We start from the raw sequence: 20,529 nt of genomic DNA, 5'->3' as shown, positions 1-20,529 counted from the left end.
CTATGACTCTCTTAAGGTAGCCAAATGCCTCGTCAAAAGGCGAATTACATCGGCAAACTCGAGGAGCTCCCAGCAGGAGTACTGTGAAAGTCTTAAGGTCAACAAATAATGGCGTATCGCTTCTGGTGAACTAGCCAGAGTAAGCTTGTAGATGTGACTGTGGTAAAATGGGGAGCAAGTGGCAGGAGTAACTATGACTCTCTTAAGGTAGCCAAATGCCTCGTCAACAGGCGAATTCCAACGGCAAACTCGAGGAGCTCCCGGCAGGAGTACTGTGAAAGTCTTAAGGTCAACAAATAATGGCGTATCGCTTCTGGTGAACTGGCCAGAGTAAGCTTGTAGATGCGACTGTGGTAAAACGAGGAGCAAGTGGCAGGAGTAACTATGACTCTCTTAAGGTAGCCAAATGCCTCGTCAACAGGCGAATTCCAACGGCAAACTCGAGGAGCTCCCGGCAGGAGTACTGTGAAAGTCTTAAGGTCAACAAATAATGGCGTATCGCTTCTGGTGAACTGGCCAGAGTAAGCTTGTAGATGCGACTGTGGTAAAACGAGGAGCAAGTGGCAGGAGTAACTATGACTCTCTTAAGGTAGCCAAATGCCTCGTCAACAGGCGAATTCCAACGGCAAACTCGAGGAGCTCCCGGCAGGAGTACTGTGAAAGTCTTAAGGTCAACAAATAATGGCGTATCGCTTCTGGTGAACTGGCCAGAGTAAGCTTGTAGATGCGACTGTGGTAAAATGGGGAGCAAGTGGCAGGAGTAACTATGACTCTCTTAGGGTTGCCAAATAACTCGTCAAAAGGCGAATTACATCGGCAAACCCGAGGAGCTCCCGGAAGGAGTACTGTGAAAGTCTTAAGGTCAACAAATAATGGCGTATCGCTTCTGGTGAACTGGCCAGAGTAAGCTTGTAGATGCGACTGTGGTAAAATGGGGAGCAAGTGGCAGGAGTAACTATGACTCTCTTAAGGTAGCCAAATGCCTCGTCAACAGGCGAATTCCAACGGCAAACTCGAGGAGCTCCCGGAAGGAGTACTGTGAAAGCCTTAAGGTCAATAAATAATGGCGTATCGCTTCTGGTGAACTAGCCAGAGTAAGCTTGTAGATGTGACTGTGGTAAAATGGGGAGCAAGTGGCAGGAGTAACTATGACTCTCTTAAGGTAGCCAAATGCCTCGTCAACAGGCGAATTCCAACGTCAAACTCGAGGAGCTCCCGGCAGGAGTACTGTGAAAGTCTTAAGGTCAACAAATAATGGCGTATCGCTTCTGGTGAACTGGCCAGAGTAAGCTTGTAGATGCGACTGTGGTAAAATGGGGAGCAAGTGGCAGGAGTAACTATGACTCTCTTAGGGTTGCCAAATAACTCGTCAAAAGGCGAATTACATCGGCAAACCCGAGGAGCTCCCGGAAGGAGTACTGTGAAAGTCTTAAGGTCAACAAATAATGGCGTATCGCTTCTGGTGAACTGGCCAGAGTAAGCTTGTAGATGCGACTGTGGTAAAACGAGGAGCAAGTGGCAGGAGTAACTATGACTCTCTTAAGGTAGCCAAATGCCTCGTCAACAGGCGAATTCCAACGGCAAACTCGAGGAGCTCCCGGCAGGAGTACTGTGAAAGTCTTAAGGTCAACAAATAATGGCGTATCGCTTCTGGTGAACTGGCCAGAGTAAGCTTGTAGATGCGACTGTGGTAAAACGAGGAGCAAGTGGCAGGAGTAACTATGACTCTCTTAAGGTAGCCAAATGCCTCGTCAACAGGCGAATTCCAACGGCAAACTCGAGGAGCTCCCGGAAGGAGTACTGTGAAAGCCTTAAGGTCAATAAATAATGGCGTATCGCTTCTGGTGAACTAGCCAGAGTAAGCTTGTAGATGTGACTGTGGTAAAATGGGGAGCAAGTGGCAGGAGTAACTATGACTCTCTTAAGGTAGCCAAATGCCTCGTCAACAGGCGAATTCCAACGGCAAACTCGAGGAGCTCCCGGCAGGAGTACTGTGAAAGTCTTAAGGTCAACAAATAATGGCGTATCGCTTCTGGTGAACTGGCCAGTGTAAGCTTGTAGATGCGACTGTGGTAAAATGGGGAGCAAGTGGCAGGAGTAACTATGACTCTCTTAAGGTAGCCAAATGCCTCGTCAACAGGCGAATTCCAACGGCAAACTCGAGGAGCTCCCGGCAGGAGTACTGTGAAAGTCTTAAGGTCAACAAATAATGGCGTATCGCTTCTGGTGAACTGGCCAGAGTAAGCTTGTAGATGCGACTGTGGTAAAACGAGGAGCAAGTGGCAGGAGTAACTATGACTCTCTTAAGGTAGCCAAATGCCTCGTCAACAGGCGAATTCCAACGGCAAACTCGAGGAGCTCCCGGCAGGAGTACTGTGAAAGTCTTAAGGTCAACAAATAATGGCGTATCGCTTCTGGTGAACTGGCCAGAGTAAGCTTGTAGATGCGACTGTGGTAAAATGGGGAGCAAGTGGCAGGAGTAACTATGACTCTCTTAGGGTTGCCAAATAACTCGTCAAAAGGCGAATTACATCGGCAAACCCGAGGAGCTCCCGGAAGGAGTACTGTGAAAGTCTTAAGGTCAACAAATAATGGCGTATCGCTTCTGGTGAACTGGCCAGAGTAAGCTTGTAGATGCGACTGTGGTAAAACGAGGAGCAAGTGGCAGGAGTAACTATGACTCTCTTAAGGTAGCCAAATGCCTCGTCAACAGGCGAATTCCAACGGCAAACTCGAGGAGCTCCCGGAAGGAGTTCTGTGAAAGCCTTAAGGTCAACAAATAATGGCGTATCGCTCCTGGTGAACTGGCCAGAGTAAGCTTGTAGATGTGACTGTGTGAAACGGGGTGCAACTGGCAGGAGTAACTATGACTCTCTTAAGGTAGCCAAATGCCTCGTCAAAAGGCGAATTACATCGGCAAACTCGAGGAGCTCCCAGCAGGAGTACTGTGAAAGTCTTAAGGTCAACAAATAATGGCGTATCGCTTCTGGTGAACTAGCCAAAGTAAGCTTGTAGATGTGACTGTGGTAAAATGGGGAGCAAGTGGCAGGAGTAACTATGACTCTCTTAAGGTAGCCAAATGCCTCGTCAACAGGCGAATTCCAACGGCAAACTCGAGGAGCTCCCGGCAGGAGTACTGTGAAAGTCTTAAGGTCAACAAATAATGGCGTATCGCTTCTGGTGAACTGGCCAGAGTAAGCTTGTAGATGCGACTGTGGTAAAACGAGGAGCAAGTGGCAGGAGTAACTATGACTCTCTTAAGGTAGCCAAATGCCTCGTCAACAGGCGAATTCCAACGGCAAACTCGAGGAGCTCCCGGCAGGAGTACTGTGAAAGTCTTAAGGTCAACAAATAATGGCGTATCGCTTCTGGTGAACTGGCCAGAGTAAGCTTGTAGATGCGACTGTGGTAAAACGAGGAGCAAGTGGCAGGAGTAACTATGACTCTCTTAAGGTAGCCAAATGCCTCGTCAACAGGCGAATTCCAACGAAAAACTCGAGGAGCTCCCGGCAGGAGTACTGTGAAAGTCTTAAGGTCAACAAATAATGGCGTATCGCTTCTGGTGAACTGGCCAGAGTAAGCTTGTAGATGCGACTGTGGTAAAATGGGGAGCAAGTGGCAGGAGTAACTATGACTCTCTTAGGGTTGCCAAATAACTCGTCAAAAGGCGAATTACATCGGCAAACCCGAGGAGCTCCCGGAAGGAGTACTGTGAAAGTCTTAAGGTCAACAAATAATGGCGTATCGCTTCTGGTGAACTGGCCAGAGTAAGCTTGTAGATGCGACTGTGGTAAAACGAGGAGCAAGTGGCAGGAGTAACTATGACTCTCTTAAGGTAGCCAAATGCCTCGTCAACAGGCGAATTCCAACGGCAAACTCGAGGAGCTCCCGGAAGGAGTACTGTGAAAGCCTTAAGGTCAACAAATAATGGCGTATCGCTCCTGGTGAACTGGCCAGAGTAAGCTTGTAGATGTGACTGTGTGAAACGGGGTGCAACTGGCAGGAGTAACTATGACTCTCTTAAGGTAGCCAAATGCCTCGTCAAAAGGCGAATTACATCGGCAAACTCGAGGAGCTCCCAGCAGGAGTACTGTGAAAGTCTTAAGGTCAACAAATAATGGCGTATCGCTTCTGGTGAACTAGCCAGAGTAAGCTTGTAGATGTGACTGTGGTAAAATGGGGAGCAAGTGGCAGGAGTAACTATGACTCTCTTAAGGTAGCCAAATGCCTCGTCAACAGGCGAATTCCAACGGCAAACTCGAGGAGCTCCCGGCAGGAGTACTGTGAAAGTCTTAAGGTCAACAAATAATGGCGTATCGCTTCTGGTGAACTGGCCAGAGTAAGCTTGTAGATGCGACTGTGGTAAAACGAGGAGCAAGTGGCAGGAGTAACTATGACTCTCTTAAGGTAGCCAAATGCCTCGTCAACAGGCGAATTCCAACGGCAAACTCGAGGAGCTCCCGGCAGGAGTACTGTGAAAGTCTTAAGGTCAACAAATAATGGCGTATCGCTTCTGGTGAACTGGCCAGAGTAAGCTTGTAGATGCGACTGTGGTAAAACGAGGAGCAAGTGGCAGGAGTAACTATGACTCTCTTAAGGTAGCCAAATGCCTCGTCAACAGGCGAATTCCAACGGCAAACTCGAGGAGCTCCCGGCAGGAGTACTGTGAAAGTCTTAAGGTCAACAAATAATGGCGTATCGCTTCTGGTGAACTGGCCAGAGTAAGCTTGTAGATGCGACTGTGGTAAAATGGGGAGCAAGTGGCAGGAGTAACTATGACTCTCTTAGGGTTGCCAAATAACTCGTCAAAAGGCGAATTACATCGGCAAACCCGAGGAGCTCCCGGAAGGAGTACTGTGAAAGTCTTAAGGTCAACAAATAATGGCGTATCGCTTCTGGTGAACTGGCCAGAGTAAGCTTGTAGATGCGACTGTGGTAAAACGAGGAGCAAGTGGCAGGAGTAACTATGACTCTCTTAAGGTAGCCAAATGCCTCGTCAACAGGCGAATTCCAACGGCAAACTCGAGGAGCTCCCGGAAGGAGTACTGTGAAAGCCTTAAGGTCAACAAATAATGGCGTATCGCTCCTGGTGAACTGGCCAGAGTAAGCTTGTAGATGTGACTGTGTGAAACGGGGTGCAACTGGCAGGAGTAACTATGACTCTCTTAAGGTAGCCAAATGCCTCGTCAAAAGGCGAATTACATCGGCAAACTCGAGGAGCTCCCGGCAGGAGTACTGTGAAAGTCTTAAGGTCAACAAATAATGGCGTATCGCTTCTGGTGAACTGGCCAGAGTAAGCTTGTAGATGCGACTGTGGTAAAATGGGGAGCAAGTGGCAGGAGTAACTATGACTCTCTTAGGGTTGCCAAATAACTCGTCAAAAGGCGAATTACATCGGCAAACCCGAGGAGCTCCCGGAAGGAGTACTGTGAAAGTCTTAAGGTCAACAAATAATGGCGTATCGCTTCTGGTGAACTGGCCAGAGTAAGCTTGTAGATGCGACTGTGGTAAAACGAGGAGCAAGTGGCAGGAGTAACTATGACTCTCTTAAGGTAGCCAAATGCCTCGTCAACAGGCGAATTCCAACGGCAAACTCGAGGAGCTCCCGGAAGGAGTACTGTGAAAGCCTTAAGGTCAACAAATAATGGCGTATCGCTCCTGGTGAACTGGCCAGAGTAAGCTTGTAGATGTGACTGTGTGAAACGGGGTGCAACTGGCAGGAGTAACTATGACTCTCTTAAGGTAGCCAAATGCCTCGTCAAAAGGCGAATTACATCGGCAAACTCGAGGAGCTCCCAGCAGGAGTACTGTGAAAGTCTTAAGGTCAACAAATAATGGCGTATCGCTTCTGGTGAACTAGCCAGAGTAAGCTTGTAGATGTGACTGTGGTAAAATGGGGAGCAAGTGGCAGGAGTAACTATGACTCTCTTAAGGTAGCCAAATGCCTCGTCAACAGGCGAATTCCAACGGCAAACTCGAGGAGCTCCCGGCAGGAGTACTGTGAAAGTCTTAAGGTCAACAAATAATGGCGTATCGCTTCTGGTGAACTGGCCAGAGTAAGCTTGTAGATGCGACTGTGGTAAAATGGGGAGCAAGTGGCAGGAGTAACTATGACTCTCTTAGGGTTGCCAAATAACTCGTCAAAAGGCGAATTACATCGGCAAACCCGAGGAGCTCCCGGAAGGAGTACTGTGAAAGTCTTAAGGTCAACAAATAATGGCGTATCGCTTCTGGTGAACTGGCCAGAGTAAGCTTGTAGATGCGACTGTGGTAAAACGAGGAGCAAGTGGCAGGAGTAACTATGACTCTCTTAAGGTAGCCAAATGCCTCGTCAACAGGCGAATTCCAACGGCAAACTCGAGGAGCTCCCGGCAGGAGTACTGTGAAAGTCTTAAGGTCAACAAATAATGGCGTATCGCTTCTGGTGAACTGGCCAGAGTAAGCTTGTAGATGCGACTGTGGTAAAACGAGGAGCAAGTGGCAGGAGTAACTATGACTCTCTTAAGGTAGCCAAATGCCTCGTCAACAGGCGAATTCCAACGAAAAACTCGAGGAGCTCCCGGCAGGAGTACTGTGAAAGTCTTAAGGTCAACAAATAATGGCGTATCGCTTCTGGTGAACTGGCCAGAGTAAGCTTGTAGATGCGACTGTGGTAAAATGGGGAGCAAGTGGCAGGAGTAACTATGACTCTCTTAGGGTTGCCAAATAACTCGTCAAAAGGCGAATTACATCGGCAAACCCGAGGAGCTCCCGGAAGGAGTACTGTGAAAGTCTTAAGGTCAACAAATAATGGCGTATCGCTTCTGGTGAACTGGCCAGAGTAAGCTTGTAGATGCGACTGTGGTAAAACGAGGAGCAAGTGGCAGGAGTAACTATGACTCTCTTAAGGTAGCCAAATGCCTCGTCAACAGGCGAATTCCAACGGCAAACTCGAGGAGCTCCCGGAAGGAGTACTGTGAAAGCCTTAAGGTCAACAAATAATGGCGTATCGCTCCTGGTGAACTGGCCAGAGTAAGCTTGTAGATGTGACTGTGTGAAACGGGGTGCAACTGGCAGGAGTAACTATGACTCTCTTAAGGTAGCCAAATGCCTCGTCAAAAGGCGAATTACATCGGCAAACTCGAGGAGCTCCCAGCAGGAGTACTGTGAAAGTCTTAAGGTCAACAAATAATGGCGTATCGCTTCTGGTGAACTAGCCAGAGTAAGCTTGTAGATGTGACTGTGGTAAAATGGGGAGCAAGTGGCAGGAGTAACTATGACTCTCTTAAGGTAGCCAAATGCCTCGTCAACAGGCGAATTCCAACGGCAAACTCGAGGAGCTCCCGGCAGGAGTACTGTGAAAGTCTTAAGGTCAACAAATAATGGCGTATCGCTTCTGGTGAACTGGCCAGAGTAAGCTTGTAGATGCGACTGTGGTAAAACGAGGAGCAAGTGGCAGGAGTAACTATGACTCTCTTAAGGTAGCCAAATGCCTCGTCAACAGGCGAATTCCAACGGCAAACTCGAGGAGCTCCCGGCAGGAGTACTGTGAAAGTCTTAAGGTCAACAAATAATGGCGTATCGCTTCTGGTGAACTGGCCAGAGTAAGCTTGTAGATGCGACTGTGGTAAAACGAGGAGCAAGTGGCAGGAGTAACTATGACTCTCTTAAGGTAGCCAAATGCCTCGTCAACAGGCGAATTCCAACGGCAAACTCGAGGAGCTCCCGGCAGGAGTACTGTGAAAGTCTTAAGGTCAACAAATAATGGCGTATCGCTTCTGGTGAACTGGCCAGAGTAAGCTTGTAGATGCGACTGTGGTAAAATGGGGAGCAAGTGGCAGGAGTAACTATGACTCTCTTAGGGTTGCCAAATAACTCGTCAAAAGGCGAATTACATCGGCAAACCCGAGGAGCTCCCGGAAGGAGTACTGTGAAAGTCTTAAGGTCAACAAATAATGGCGTATCGCTTCTGGTGAACTGGCCAGAGTAAGCTTGTAGATGCGACTGTGGTAAAACGAGGAGCAAGTGGCAGGAGTAACTATGACTCTCTTAAGGTAGCCAAATGCCTCGTCAACAGGCGAATTCCAACGGCAAACTCGTGGAGCTCCCGGAAGGAGTACTGTGAAAGCCTTAAGGTCAACAAATAATGGCGTATCGCTCCTGGTGAACTGGCCAGAGTAAGCTTGTAGATGTGACTGTGTGAAACGGGGTGCAACTGGCAGGAGTAACTATGACTCTCTTAAGGTAGCCAAATGCCTCGTCAAAAGGCGAATTACATCGGCAAACTCGAGGAGCTCCCGGCAGGAGTACTGTGAAAGTCTTAAGGTCAACAAATAATGGCGTATCGCTTCTGGTGAACTGGCCAGAGTAAGCTTGTAGATGCGACTGTGGTAAAATGGGGAGCAAGTGGCAGGAGTAACTATGACTCTCTTAGGGTTGCCAAATAACTCGTCAAAAGGCGAATTACATCGGCAAACCCGAGGAGCTCCCGGAAGGAGTACTGTGAAAGTCTTAAGGTCAACAAATAATGGCGTATCGCTTCTGGTGAACTGGCCAGAGTAAGCTTGTAGATGCGACTGTGGTAAAACGAGGAGCAAGTGGCAGGAGTAACTATGACTCTCTTAAGGTAGCCAAATGCCTCGTCAACAGGCGAATTCCAACGGCAAACTCGAGGAGCTCCCGGAAGGAGTACTGTGAAAGCCTTAAGGTCAACAAATAATGGCGTATCGCTCCTGGTGAACTGGCCAGAGTAAGCTTGTAGATGTGACTGTGTGAAACGGGGTGCAACTGGCAGGAGTAACTATGACTCTCTTAAGGTAGCCAAATGCCTCGTCAAAAGGCGAATTACATCGGCAAACTCGAGGAGCTCCCAGCAGGAGTACTGTGAAAGTCTTAAGGTCAACAAATAATGGCGTATCGCTTCTGGTGAACTAGCCAGAGTAAGCTTGTAGATGTGACTGTGGTAAAATGGGGAGCAAGTGGCAGGAGTAACTATGACTCTCTTAAGGTAGCCAAATGCCTCGTCAACAGGCGAATTCCAACGGCAAACTCGAGGAGCTCCCGGCAGGAGTACTGTGAAAGTCTTAAGGTCAACAAATAATGGCGTATCGCTTCTGGTGAACTGGCCAGAGTAAGCTTGTAGATGCGACTGTGGTAAAATGGGGAGCAAGTGGCAGGAGTAACTATGACTCTCTTAGGGTTGCCAAATAACTCGTCAAAAGGCGAATTACATCGGCAAACCCGAGGAGCTCCCGGAAGGAGTACTGTGAAAGTCTTAAGGTCAACAAATAATGGCGTATCGCTTCTGGTGAACTGGCCAGAGTAAGCTTGTAGATGCGACTGTGGTAAAACGAGGAGCAAGTGGCAGGAGTAACTATGACTCTCTTAAGGTAGCCAAATGCCTCGTCAACAGGCGAATTCCAACGGCAAACTCGAGGAGCTCCCGGAAGGAGTACTGTGAAAGCCTTAAGGTCAACAAATAATGGCGTATCGCTGCTGGTGAACTGGCCAGAGTAAGCTTGTAGATGTGACTGTGTGAAACGGGGTGCAACTGGCAGGAGTAACTATGACTCTCTTAAGGTAGCCAAATGCCTCGTCAAAAGGCGAATTACATCGGCAAACTCGAGGAGCTCCCAGCAGGAGTACTGTGAAAGTCTTAAGGTCAACAAATAATGGCGTATCGCTTCTGGTGAACTAGCCAGAGTAAGCTTGTAGATGTGACTGTGGTAAAATGGGGAGCAAGTGGCAGGAGTAACTATGACTCTCTTAAGGTAGCCAAATGCCTCGTCAACAGGCGAATTCCAACGGCAAACTCGAGGAGCTCCCGGCAGGAGTACTGTGAAAGTCTTAAGGTCAACAAATAATGGCGTATCGCTTCTGGTGAACTGGCCAGAGTAAGCTTGTAGATGCGACTGTGGTAAAACGAGGAGCAAGTGGCAGGAGTAACTATGACTCTCTTAAGGTAGCCAAATGCCTCGTCAACAGGCGAATTCCAACGGCAAACTCGAGGAGCTCCCGGAAGGAGTACTGTGAAAGCCTTAAGGTCAACAAATAATGGCGTATCGCTCCTGGTGAACTGGCCAGAGTAAGCTTGTAGATGTGACTGTGTGAAACGGGGTGCAACTGGCAGGAGTAACTATGACTCTCTTAAGGTAGCCAAATGCCTCGTCAAAAGGCGAATTACATCGGCAAACTCGAGGAGCTCCCAGCAGGAGTACTGTGAAAGTCTTAAGGTCAACAAATAATGGCGTATCGCTTCTGGTGAACTAGCCAGAGTAAGCTTGTAGATGTGACTGTGGTAAAATGGGGAGCAAGTGGCAGGAGTAACTATGACTCTCTTAAGGTAGCCAAATGCCTCGTCAACAGGCGAATTCCAACGGCAAACTCGAGGAGCTCCCGGCAGGAGTACTGTGAAAGTCTTAAGGTCAACAAATAATGGCGTATCGCTTCTGGTGAACTGGCCAGAGTAAGCTTGTAGATGCGACTGTGGTAAAATGGGGAGCAAGTGGCAGGAGTAACTATGACTCTCTTAGGGTTGCCAAATAACTCGTCAAAAGGCGAATTACATCGGCAAACCCGAGGAGCTCCCGGAAGGAGTACTGTGAAAGTCTTAAGGTCAACAAATAATGGCGTATCGCTTCTGGTGAACTGGCCAGAGTAAGCTTGTAGATGCGACTGTGGTAAAACGAGGAGCAAGTGGCAGGAGTAACTATGACTCTCTTAAGGTAGCCAAATGCCTCGTCAACAGGCGAATTCCAACGGCAAACTCGAGGAGCTCCCGGAAGGAGTACTGTGAAAGCCTTAAGGTCAACAAATAATGGCGTATCGCTCCTGGTGAACTGGCCAGAGTAAGCTTGTAGATGTGACTGTGTGAAACGGGGTGCAACTGGCAGGAGTAACTATGACTCTCTTAAGGTAGCCAAATGCCTCGTCAAAAGGCGAATTACATCGGCAAACTCGAGGAGCTCCCAGCAGGAGTACTGTGAAAGTCTTAAGGTCAACAAATAATGGCGTATCGCTTCTGGTGAACTAGCCAGAGTAAGCTTGTAGATGTGACTGTGGTAAAATGGGGAGCAAGTGGCAGGAGTAACTATGACTCTCTTAAGGTAGCCAAATGCCTCGTCAACAGGCGAATTCCAACGGCAAACTCGAGGAGCTCCCGGCAGGAGTACTGTGAAAGTCTTAAGGTCAACAAATAATGGCGTATCGCTTCTGGTGAACTGGCCAGAGTAAGCTTGTAGATGCGACTGTGGTAAAACGAGGAGCAAGTGGCAGGAGTAACTATGACTCTCTTAAGGTAGCCAAATGCCTCGTCAACAGGCGAATTCCAACGGCAAACTCGAGGAGCTCCCGGAAGGAGTACTGTGAAAGCCTTAAGGTCAATAAATAATGGCGTATCGCTTCTGGTGAACTAGCCAGAGTAAGCTTGTAGATGTGACTGTGGTAAAATGGGGAGCAAGTGGCAGGAGTAACTATGACTCTCTTAAGGTAGCCAAATGCCTCGTCAACAGGCGAATTCCAACGGCAAACTCGAGGAGCTCCCGGCAGGAGTACTGTGAAAGTCTTAAGGTCAACAAATAATGGCGTATCGCTTCTGGTGAACTGGCCAGAGTAAGCTTGTAGATGCGACTGTGGTAAAATGGGGAGCAAGTGGCAGGAGTAACTATGACTCTCTTAAGGTAGCCAAATGCCTCGTCAACAGGCGAATTCCAACGGCAAACTCGAGGAGCTCCCGGCAGGAGTACTGTGAAAGTCTTAAGGTCAACAAATAATGGCGTATCGCTTCTGGTGAACTGGCCAGAGTAAGCTTGTAGATGCGACTGTGGTAAAACGAGGAGCAAGTGGCAGGAGTAACTATGACTCTCTTAAGGTAGCCAAATGCCTCGTCAACAGGCGAATTCCAACGGCAAACTCGAGGAGCTCCCGGCAGGAGTACTGTGAAAGTCTTAAGGTCAACAAATAATGGCGTATCGCTTCTGGTGAACTGGCCAGAGTAAGCTTGTAGATGCGACTGTGGTAAAATGGGGAGCAAGTGGCAGGAGTAACTATGACTCTCTTAGGGTTGCCAAATAACTCGTCAAAAGGCGAATTACATCGGCAAACCCGAGGAGCTCCCGGAAGGAGTACTGTGAAAGTCTTAAGGTCAACAAATAATGGCGTATCGCTTCTGGTGAACTGGCCAGAGTAAGCTTGTAGATGCGACTGTGGTAAAACGAGGAGCAAGTGGCAGGAGTAACTATGACTCTCTTAAGGTAGCCAAATGCCTCGTCAACAGGCGAATTCCAACGGCAAACTCGAGGAGCTCCCGGAAGGAGTACTGTGAAAGCCTTAAGGTCAACAAATAATGGCGTATCGCTCCTGGTGAACTGGCCAGAGTAAGCTTGTAGATGTGACTGTGTGAAACGGGGTGCAACTGGCAGGAGTAACTATGACTCTCTTAAGGTAGCCAAATGCCTCGTCAAAAGGCGAATTACATCGGCAAACTCGAGGAGCTCCCAGCAGGAGTACTGTGAAAGTCTTAAGGTCAACAAATAATGGCGTATCGCTTCTGGTGAACTGGCCAGAGTAAGCTTGTAGATGTGACTGTGTGAAACGGGGTGCAACTGGCAGGAGTAACTATGACTCTCTTAAGGTAGCCAAATGCCTCGTCAAAAGGCGAATTACATCGGCAAACCCGAGGAGCTCCCGGAAGGAGTACTGTGAAAGTCTTAAGGTCAACAAATAATGGCGTATCGCTTCTGGTGAACTGGCCAGAGTAAGCTTGTAGATGCGACTGTGGTAAAACGAGGAGCAAGTGGCAGGAGTAACTATGACTCTCTTAAGGTAGCCAAATGCCTCGTCAACAGGCGAATTCCAACGGCAAACTCGAGGAGCTCCCGGAAGGAGTACTGTGAAAGCCTTAAGGTCAATAAATAATGGCGTATCGCTTCTGGTGAACTAGCCAGAGTAAGCTTGTAGATGTGACTGTGGTAAAATGGGGAGCAAGTGGCAGGAGTAACTATGACTCTCTTAAGGTAGCCAAATGCCTCGTCAACAGGCGAATTCCAACGGCAAACTCGAGGAGCTCCCGGCAGTAGTACTGTGAAAGTCTTAAGGTCAACAAATAATGGCGTATCGCTTCTGGTGAACTGGCCAGAGTAAGCTTGTAGATGTGACTGTGTGAAACGGGGTGCAACTGGCAGGAGTAACTATGACTCTCTTAAGGTAGCCAAATGCCTCGTCAAAAGGCGAATTACATCGGCAAACTCGAGGAGCTCCCAGCAGGAGTACTGTGAAAGTCTTAAGGTCAACAAATAATGGCGTATCGCTTCTGGTGAACTAGCCAGAGTAAGCTTGTAGATGTGACTGTGGTAAAATGGGGAGCAAGTGGCAGGAGTAACTATGACTCTCTTAAGGTAGCCAAATGCCTCGTCAACAGGCGAATTCCAACGGCAAACTCGAGGAGCTCCCGGCAGGAGTACTGTGAAAGTCTTAAGGTCAACAAATAATGGCGTATCGCTTCTGGTGAACTGGCCAGAGTAAGCTTGTAGATGCGACTGTGGTAAAACGAGGAGCAAGTGGCAGGAGTAACTATGACTCTCTTAAGGTAGCCAAATGCCTCGTCAACAGGCGAATTCCAACGGCAAACTCGAGGAGCTCCCGGCAGGAGTACTGTGAAAGTCTTAAGGTCAACAAATAATGGCGTATCGCTTCTGGTGAACTGGCCAGAGTAAGCTTGTAGATGCGACTGTGGTAAAATGGGGAGCAAGTGGCAGGAGTAACTATGACTCTCTTAGGGTTGCCAAATAACTCGTCAAAAGGCGAATTACATCGGCAAACCCGAGGAGCTCCCGGAAGGAGTACTGTGAAAGTCTTAAGGTCAACAAATAATGGCGTATCGCTTCTGGTGAACTGGCCAGAGTAAGCTTGTAGATGCGACTGTGGTAAAACGAGGAGCAAGTGGCAGGAGTAACTATGACTCTCTTAAGGTAGCCAAATGCCTCGTCAACAGGCGAATTCCAACGGCAAACTCGAGGAGCTCCCGGAAGGAGTACTGTGAAAGCCTTAAGGTCAACAAATAATGGCGTATCGCTCCTGGTGAACTGGCCAGAGTAAGCTTGTAGATGTGACTGTGTGAAACGGGGTGCAACTGGCAGGAGTAACTATGACTCTCTTAAGGTAGCCAAATGCCTCGTCAAAAGGCGAATTACATCGGCAAACTCGAGGAGCTCCCAGCAGGAGTACTGTGAAAGTCTTAAGGTCAACAAATAATGGCGTATCGCTTCTGGTGAACTAGCCAGAGTAAGCTTGTAGATGTGACTGTGGTAAAATGGGGAGCAAGTGGCAGGAGTAACTATGACTCTCTTAAGGTAGCCAAATGCCTCGTCAACAGGCGAATTCCAACGGCAAACTCGAGGAGCTCCCGGCAGGAGTACTGTGAAAGTCTTAAGGTCAACAAATAATGGCGTATCGCTTCTGGTGAACTGGCCAGAGTAAGCTTGTAGATGCGACTGTGGTAAAACGAGGAGCAAGTGGCAGGAGTAACTATGACTCTCTTAAGGTAGTCAAATGCCTCGTCAACAGGCGAATTCCAACGGCAAACTCGAGGAGCTCCCGGAAGGAGTACTGTGAAAGCCTTAAGGTCAATAAATAATGGCGTATCGCTTCTGGTGAACTAGCCAGAGTAAGCTTGTAGATGTGACTGTGGTAAAATGGGGAGCAAGTGGCAGGAGTAACTATGACTCTCTTAAGGTAGCCAAATGCCTCGTCAACAGGCGAATTCCAACGGCAAACTCGAGGAGCTCCCGGCAGGAGTACTGTGAAAGTCTTAAGGTCAACAAATAATGGCGTATCGCTCCTGGTGAACTGGCCAGAGTAAGCTTGTAGATGCGACTGTGGTAAAATGGGGAGCAAGTGGCAGGAGTAACTATGACTCTCTTAAGGTAGCCAAATGCCTCGTCAACAGGCGAATTCCAACGGCAAACTCGAGGAGCTCCCGGAAGGAGTACTGTGAAAGCCTTAAGGTCAATAAATAATGGCGTATCGCTTCTGGTGAACTAGCCAGAGTAAGCTTGTAGATGTGACTGTGGTAAAATGGGGAGCAAGTGGCAGGAGTAACTATGACTCTCTTAAGGTAGCCAAATGCCTCGTCAACAGGCGAATTCCAACGGCAAACTCGAGGAGCTCCCGGCAGGAGTACTGTGAAAGTCTTAAGGTCAACAAATAATGGCGTATCGCTTCTGGTGAACTGGCCAGAGTAAGCTTGTAGATGCGACTGTGGTAAAATGGGGAGCAAGTGGCAGGAGTAACTATGACTCTCTTAAGGTAGCCAAATGCCTCGTCAACAGGCGAATTCCAACGGCAAACTCGAGGAGCTCCCGGCAGGAGTACTGTGAAAGTCTTAAGGTCAACAAATAATGGCGTATCGCTTCTGGTGAACTGGCCAGAGTAAGCTTGTAGATGCGACTGTGGTAAAACGAGGAGCAAGTGGCAGGAGTAACTATGACTCTCTTAAGGTAGCCAAATGCCTCGTCAACAGGCGAATTCCAACGGCAAACTCGAGGAGCTCCCGGAAGGAGTACTGTGAAAGCCTTAAGGTCAACAAATAATGGCGTATCGCTCCTGGTGAACTGGCCAGAGTAAGCTTGTAGATGTGACTGTGTGAAACGGGGTGCAACTGGCAGGAGTAACTATGACTCTCTTAAGGTAGCCAAATGCCTCGTCAAAAGGCGAATTACATCGGCAAACTCGAGGAGCTCCCAGCAGGAGTACTGTGAAAGTCTTAAGGTCAACAAATAATGGCGTATCGCTTCTGGTGAACTGGCCAGAGTAAGCTTGTAGATGTGACTGTGTGAAACGGGGTGCAACTGGCAGGAGTAACTATGACTCTCTTAAGGTAGCCAAATGCCTCGTCAAAAGGCGAATTACATCGGCAAACCCGAGGAGCTCCCGGAAGGAGTACTGTGAAAGTCTTAAGGTCAACAAATAATGGCGTATCGCTTCTGGTGAACTGGCCAGAGTAAGCTTGTAGATGCGACTGTGGTAAAACGAGGAGCAAGTGGCAGGAGTAACTATGACTCTCTTAAGGTAGCCAAATGCCTCGTCAACAGGCGAATTCCAACGGCAAACTCGAGGAGCTCCCGGAAGGAGTACTGTGAAAGCCTTAAGGTCAATAAATAATGGCGTATCGCTTCTGGTGAACTAGCCAGAGTAAGCTTGTAGATGTGACTGTGGTAAAATGGGGAGCAAGTGGCAGGAGTAACTATGACTCTCTTAAGGTAGCCAAATGCCTCGTCAACAGGCGAATTCCAACGGCAAACTCGAGGAGCTCCCGGCAGGAGTACTGTGAAAGTCTTAAGGTCAACAAATAATGGCGTATCGCTTCTGGTGAACTGGCCAGAGTAAGCTTGTAGATGTGACTGTGTGAAACGGGGTGCAACTGGCAGGAGTAACTATGACTCTCTTAAGGTAGCCAAATGCCTCGTCAAAAGGCGAATTACATCGGCAAACTCGAGGAGCTCCCAGCAGGAGTACTGTGAAAGTCTTAAGGTCAACAAATAATGGCGTATCGCTTCTGGTGAACTAGCCAGAGTAAGCTTGTAGATGTGACTGTGGTAAAATGGGGAGCAAGTGGCAGGAGTAACTATGACTCTCTTAAGGTAGCCAAATGCCTCGTCAACAGGCGAATTCCAACGGCAAACTCGAGGAGCTCCCGGCAGGAGTACTGTGAAAGTCTTAAGGTCAACAAATAATGGCGTATCGCTTCTGGTGAACTGGCCAGAGTAAGCTTGTAGATGCGACTGTGGTAAAACGAGGAGCAAGTGGCAGGAGTAACTATGACTCTCTTAAGGTAGCCAAATGCCTCGTCAACAGGCGAATTCCAACGGCAAACTCGAGGAGCTCCCGGCAGGAGTACTGTGAAAGTCTTAAGGTCAACAAATAATGGCGTATCGCTTCTGGTGAACTGGCCAGAGTAAGCTTGTAGATGCGACTGTGGTAAAATGGGGAGCAAGTGGCAGGAGTAACTATGACTCTCTTAGGGTTGCCAAATAACTCGTCAAAAGGCGAATTACATCGGCAAACCCGAGGAGCTCCCGGAAGGAGTACTGTGAAAGTCTTAAGGTCAACAAATAATGGCGTATCGCTTCTGGTGAACTGGCCAGAGTAAGCTTGTAGATGCGACTGTGGTAAAACGAGGAGCAAGTGGCAGGAGTAACTATGACTCTCTTAAGGTAGCCAAATGCCTCGTCAACAGGCGAATTCCAACGGCAAACTCGAGGAGCTCCCGGAAGGAGTACTGTGAAAGCCTTAAGGTCAACAAATAATGGCGTATCGCTCCTGGTGAACTGGCCAGAGTAAGCTTGTAGATGTGACTGTGTGAAACGGGGTGCAACTGGCAGGAGTAACTATGACTCTCTTAAGGTAGCCAAATGCCTCGTCAAAAGGCGAATTACATCGGCAAACTCGAGGAGCTCCCAGCAGGAGTACTGTGAAAGTCTTAAGGTCAACAAATAATGGCGTATCGCTTCTGGTGAACTAGCCAGAGTAAGCTTGTAGATGTGACTGTGGTAAAATGGGGAGCAAGTGGCAGGAGTAACTATGACTCTCTTAAGGTAGCCAAATGCCTCGTCAACAGGCGAATTCCAACGGCAAACTCGAGGAGCTCCCGGCAGGAGTACTGTGAAAGTCTTAAGGTCAACAAATAATGGCGTATCGCTTCTGGTGAACTGGCCAGAGTAAGCTTGTAGATGCGACTGTGGTAAAACGAGGAGCAAGTGGCAGGAGTAACTATGACTCTCTTAAGGTAGTCAAATGCCTCGTCAACAGGCGAATTCCAACGGCAAACTCGAGGAGCTCCCGGAAGGAGTACTGTGAAAGCCTTAAGGTCAATAAATAATGGCGTATCGCTTCTGGTGAACTAGCCAGAGTAAGCTTGTAGATGTGACTGTGGTAAAATGGGGAGCAAGTGGCAGGAGTAACTATGACTCTCTTAAGGTAGCCAAATGCCTCGTCAACAGGCGAATTCCAACGGCAAACTCGAGGAGCTCCCGGCAGGAGTACTGTGAAAGTCTTAAGGTCAACAAATAATGGCGTATCGCTTCTGGTGAACTGGCCAGAGTAAGCTTGTAGATGCGACTGTGGTAAAATGGGGAGCAAGTGGCAGGAGTAACTATGACTCTCTTAGGGTTGCCAAATAACTCGTCAAAAGGCGAATTACATCGGCAAACCCGAGGAGCTCCCGGAAGGAGTACTGTGAAAGTCTTAAGGTCAACAAATAATGGCGTATCGCTTCTGGTGAACTGGCCAGAGTAAGCTTGTAGATGCGACTGTGGTAAAACGAGGAGCAAGTGGCAGGAGTAACTATGACTCTCTTAAGGTAGCCAAATGCCTCGTCAACAGGCGAATTCCAACGGCAAACTCGAGGAGCTCCCGGCAGGAGTACTGTGAAAGTCTTAAGGTCAACAAATAATGGCGTATCGCTTCTGGTGAACTGGCCAGAGTAAGCTTGTAGATGTGACTGTGTGAAACGGGGTGCAACTGGCAGGAGTAACTATGACTCTCTTAAGGTAGCCAAATGCCTCGTCAAAAGGCGAATTACATCGGCAAACTCGAGGAGCTCCCAGCAGGAGTACTGTGAAAGTCTTAAGGTCAACAAATAATGGCGTATCGCTTCTGGTGAACTAGCCAGAGTAAGCTTGTAGATGTGACTGTGGTAAAATGGGGAGCAAGTGGCAGGAGTAACTATGACTCTCTTAAGGTAGCCAAATGCCTCGTCAACAGGCGAATTCCAACGGCAAACTCGAGGAGCTCCCGGCAGGAGTACTGTGAAAGTCTTAAGGTCAACAAATAATGGCGTATCGCTTCTGGTGAACTGGCCAGAGTAAGCTTGTAGATGCGACTGTGGTAAAACGAGGAGCAAGTGGCAGGAGTAACTATGACTCTCTTAAGGTAGCCAAATGCCTCGTCAACAGGCGAATTCCAACGGCAAACTCGAGGAGCTCCCGGCAGGAGTACTGTGAAAGTCTTAAGGTCAACAAATAATGGCGTATCGCTTCTGGTGAACTGGCCAGAGTAAGCTTGTAGATGCGACTGTGGTAAAATGGGGAGCAAGTGGCAGGAGTAACTATGACTCTCTTAGGGTTGCCAAATAACTCGTCAAAAGGCGAATTACATCGGCAAACCCGAGGAGCTCCCGGAAGGAGTACTGTGAAAGTCTTAACGTCAACAAATAATGGCGTATCGCTTCTGGTGAACTGGCCAGAGTAAGCTTGTAGATGCGACTGTGGTAAAACGAGGAGCAAGTGGCAGGAGTAACTATGACTCTCTTAAGGTAGCCAAATGCCTCGTCAACAGGCGAATTCCAACGGCAAACTCGAGGAGCTCCCGGAAGGAGTACTGTGAAAGCCTTAAGGTCAACAAATAATGGCGTATCGCTCCTGGTGAACTGGCCAGAGTAAGCTTGTAGATGTGACTGTGTGAAACGGGGTGCAACTGGCAGGAGTAACTATGACTCTCTTAAGGTAGCCAAATGCCTCGTCAAAAGGCGAATTACATCGGCAAACTCGAGGAGCTCCCAGCAGGAGTACTGTGAAAGTCTTAAGGTCAACAAATAATGGCGTATCGCTTCTGGTGAACTAGCCAGAGTAAGCTTGTAGATGTGACTGTGGTAAAATGGGGAGCAAGTGGCAGGAGTAACTATGACTCTCTTAAGGTAGCCAAATGCCTCGTCAACAGGCGAATTCCAACGGCAAACTCGAGGAGCTCCCGGCAGGAGTACTGTGAAAGTCTTAAGGTCAACAAATAATGGCGTATCGCTTCTGGTGAACTGGCCAGAGTAAGCTTGTAGATGCGACTGTGGTAAAACGAGGAGCAAGTGGCAGGAGTAACTATGACTCTCTTAAGGTAGCCAAATGCCTCGTCAACAGGCGAATTCCAACGGCAAACTCGAGGAGCTCCCGGAAGGAGTACTGTGAAAGCCTTAAGGTCAATAAATAATGGCGTATCGCTTCTGGTGAACTAGCCAGAGTAAGCTTGTAGATGTGACTGTGGTAAAATGGGGAGCAAGTGGCAGGAGTAACTATGACTCTCTTAAGGTAGCCAAATGCCTCGTCAACAGGCGAATTCCAACGGCAAACTCGAGGAGCTCCCGGCAGGAGTACTGTGAAAGTCTTAAGGTCAACAAATAATGGCGTATCGCTTCTGGTGAACTGGCCAGAGTAAGCTTGTAGATGCGACTGTGGTAAAATGGGGAGCAAGTGGCAGGAGTAACTATGACTCTCTTAGGGTTGCCAAATAACTCGTCAAAAGGCGAATTACATCGGCAAACCCGAGGAGCTCCCGGAAGGAGTACTGTGAAAGTCTTAAGGTCAACAAATAATGGCGTATCGCTTCTGGTGAACTAGCCAGAGTAAGCTTGTAGATGTGACTGTGGTAAAATGGGGAGCAAGTGGCAGGAGTAACTATGACTCTCTTAAGGTAGCCAAATGCCTCGTCAACAGGCGAATTCCAACGGCAAATTCGAGGAGCTCCCGGCAGGAGTACTGTGAAAGTCTTAAGGTCAACAAATAATGG

This window comes from Schistocerca nitens, chromosome 6, assembly GCF_023898315.1.
Source record: "Schistocerca nitens isolate TAMUIC-IGC-003100 chromosome 6, iqSchNite1.1, whole genome shotgun sequence".
Lineage (NCBI taxonomy): Eukaryota > Metazoa > Arthropoda > Insecta > Orthoptera > Acrididae > Schistocerca > Schistocerca nitens.
Note: the sequence above shows the minus strand (reverse complement) of the source record.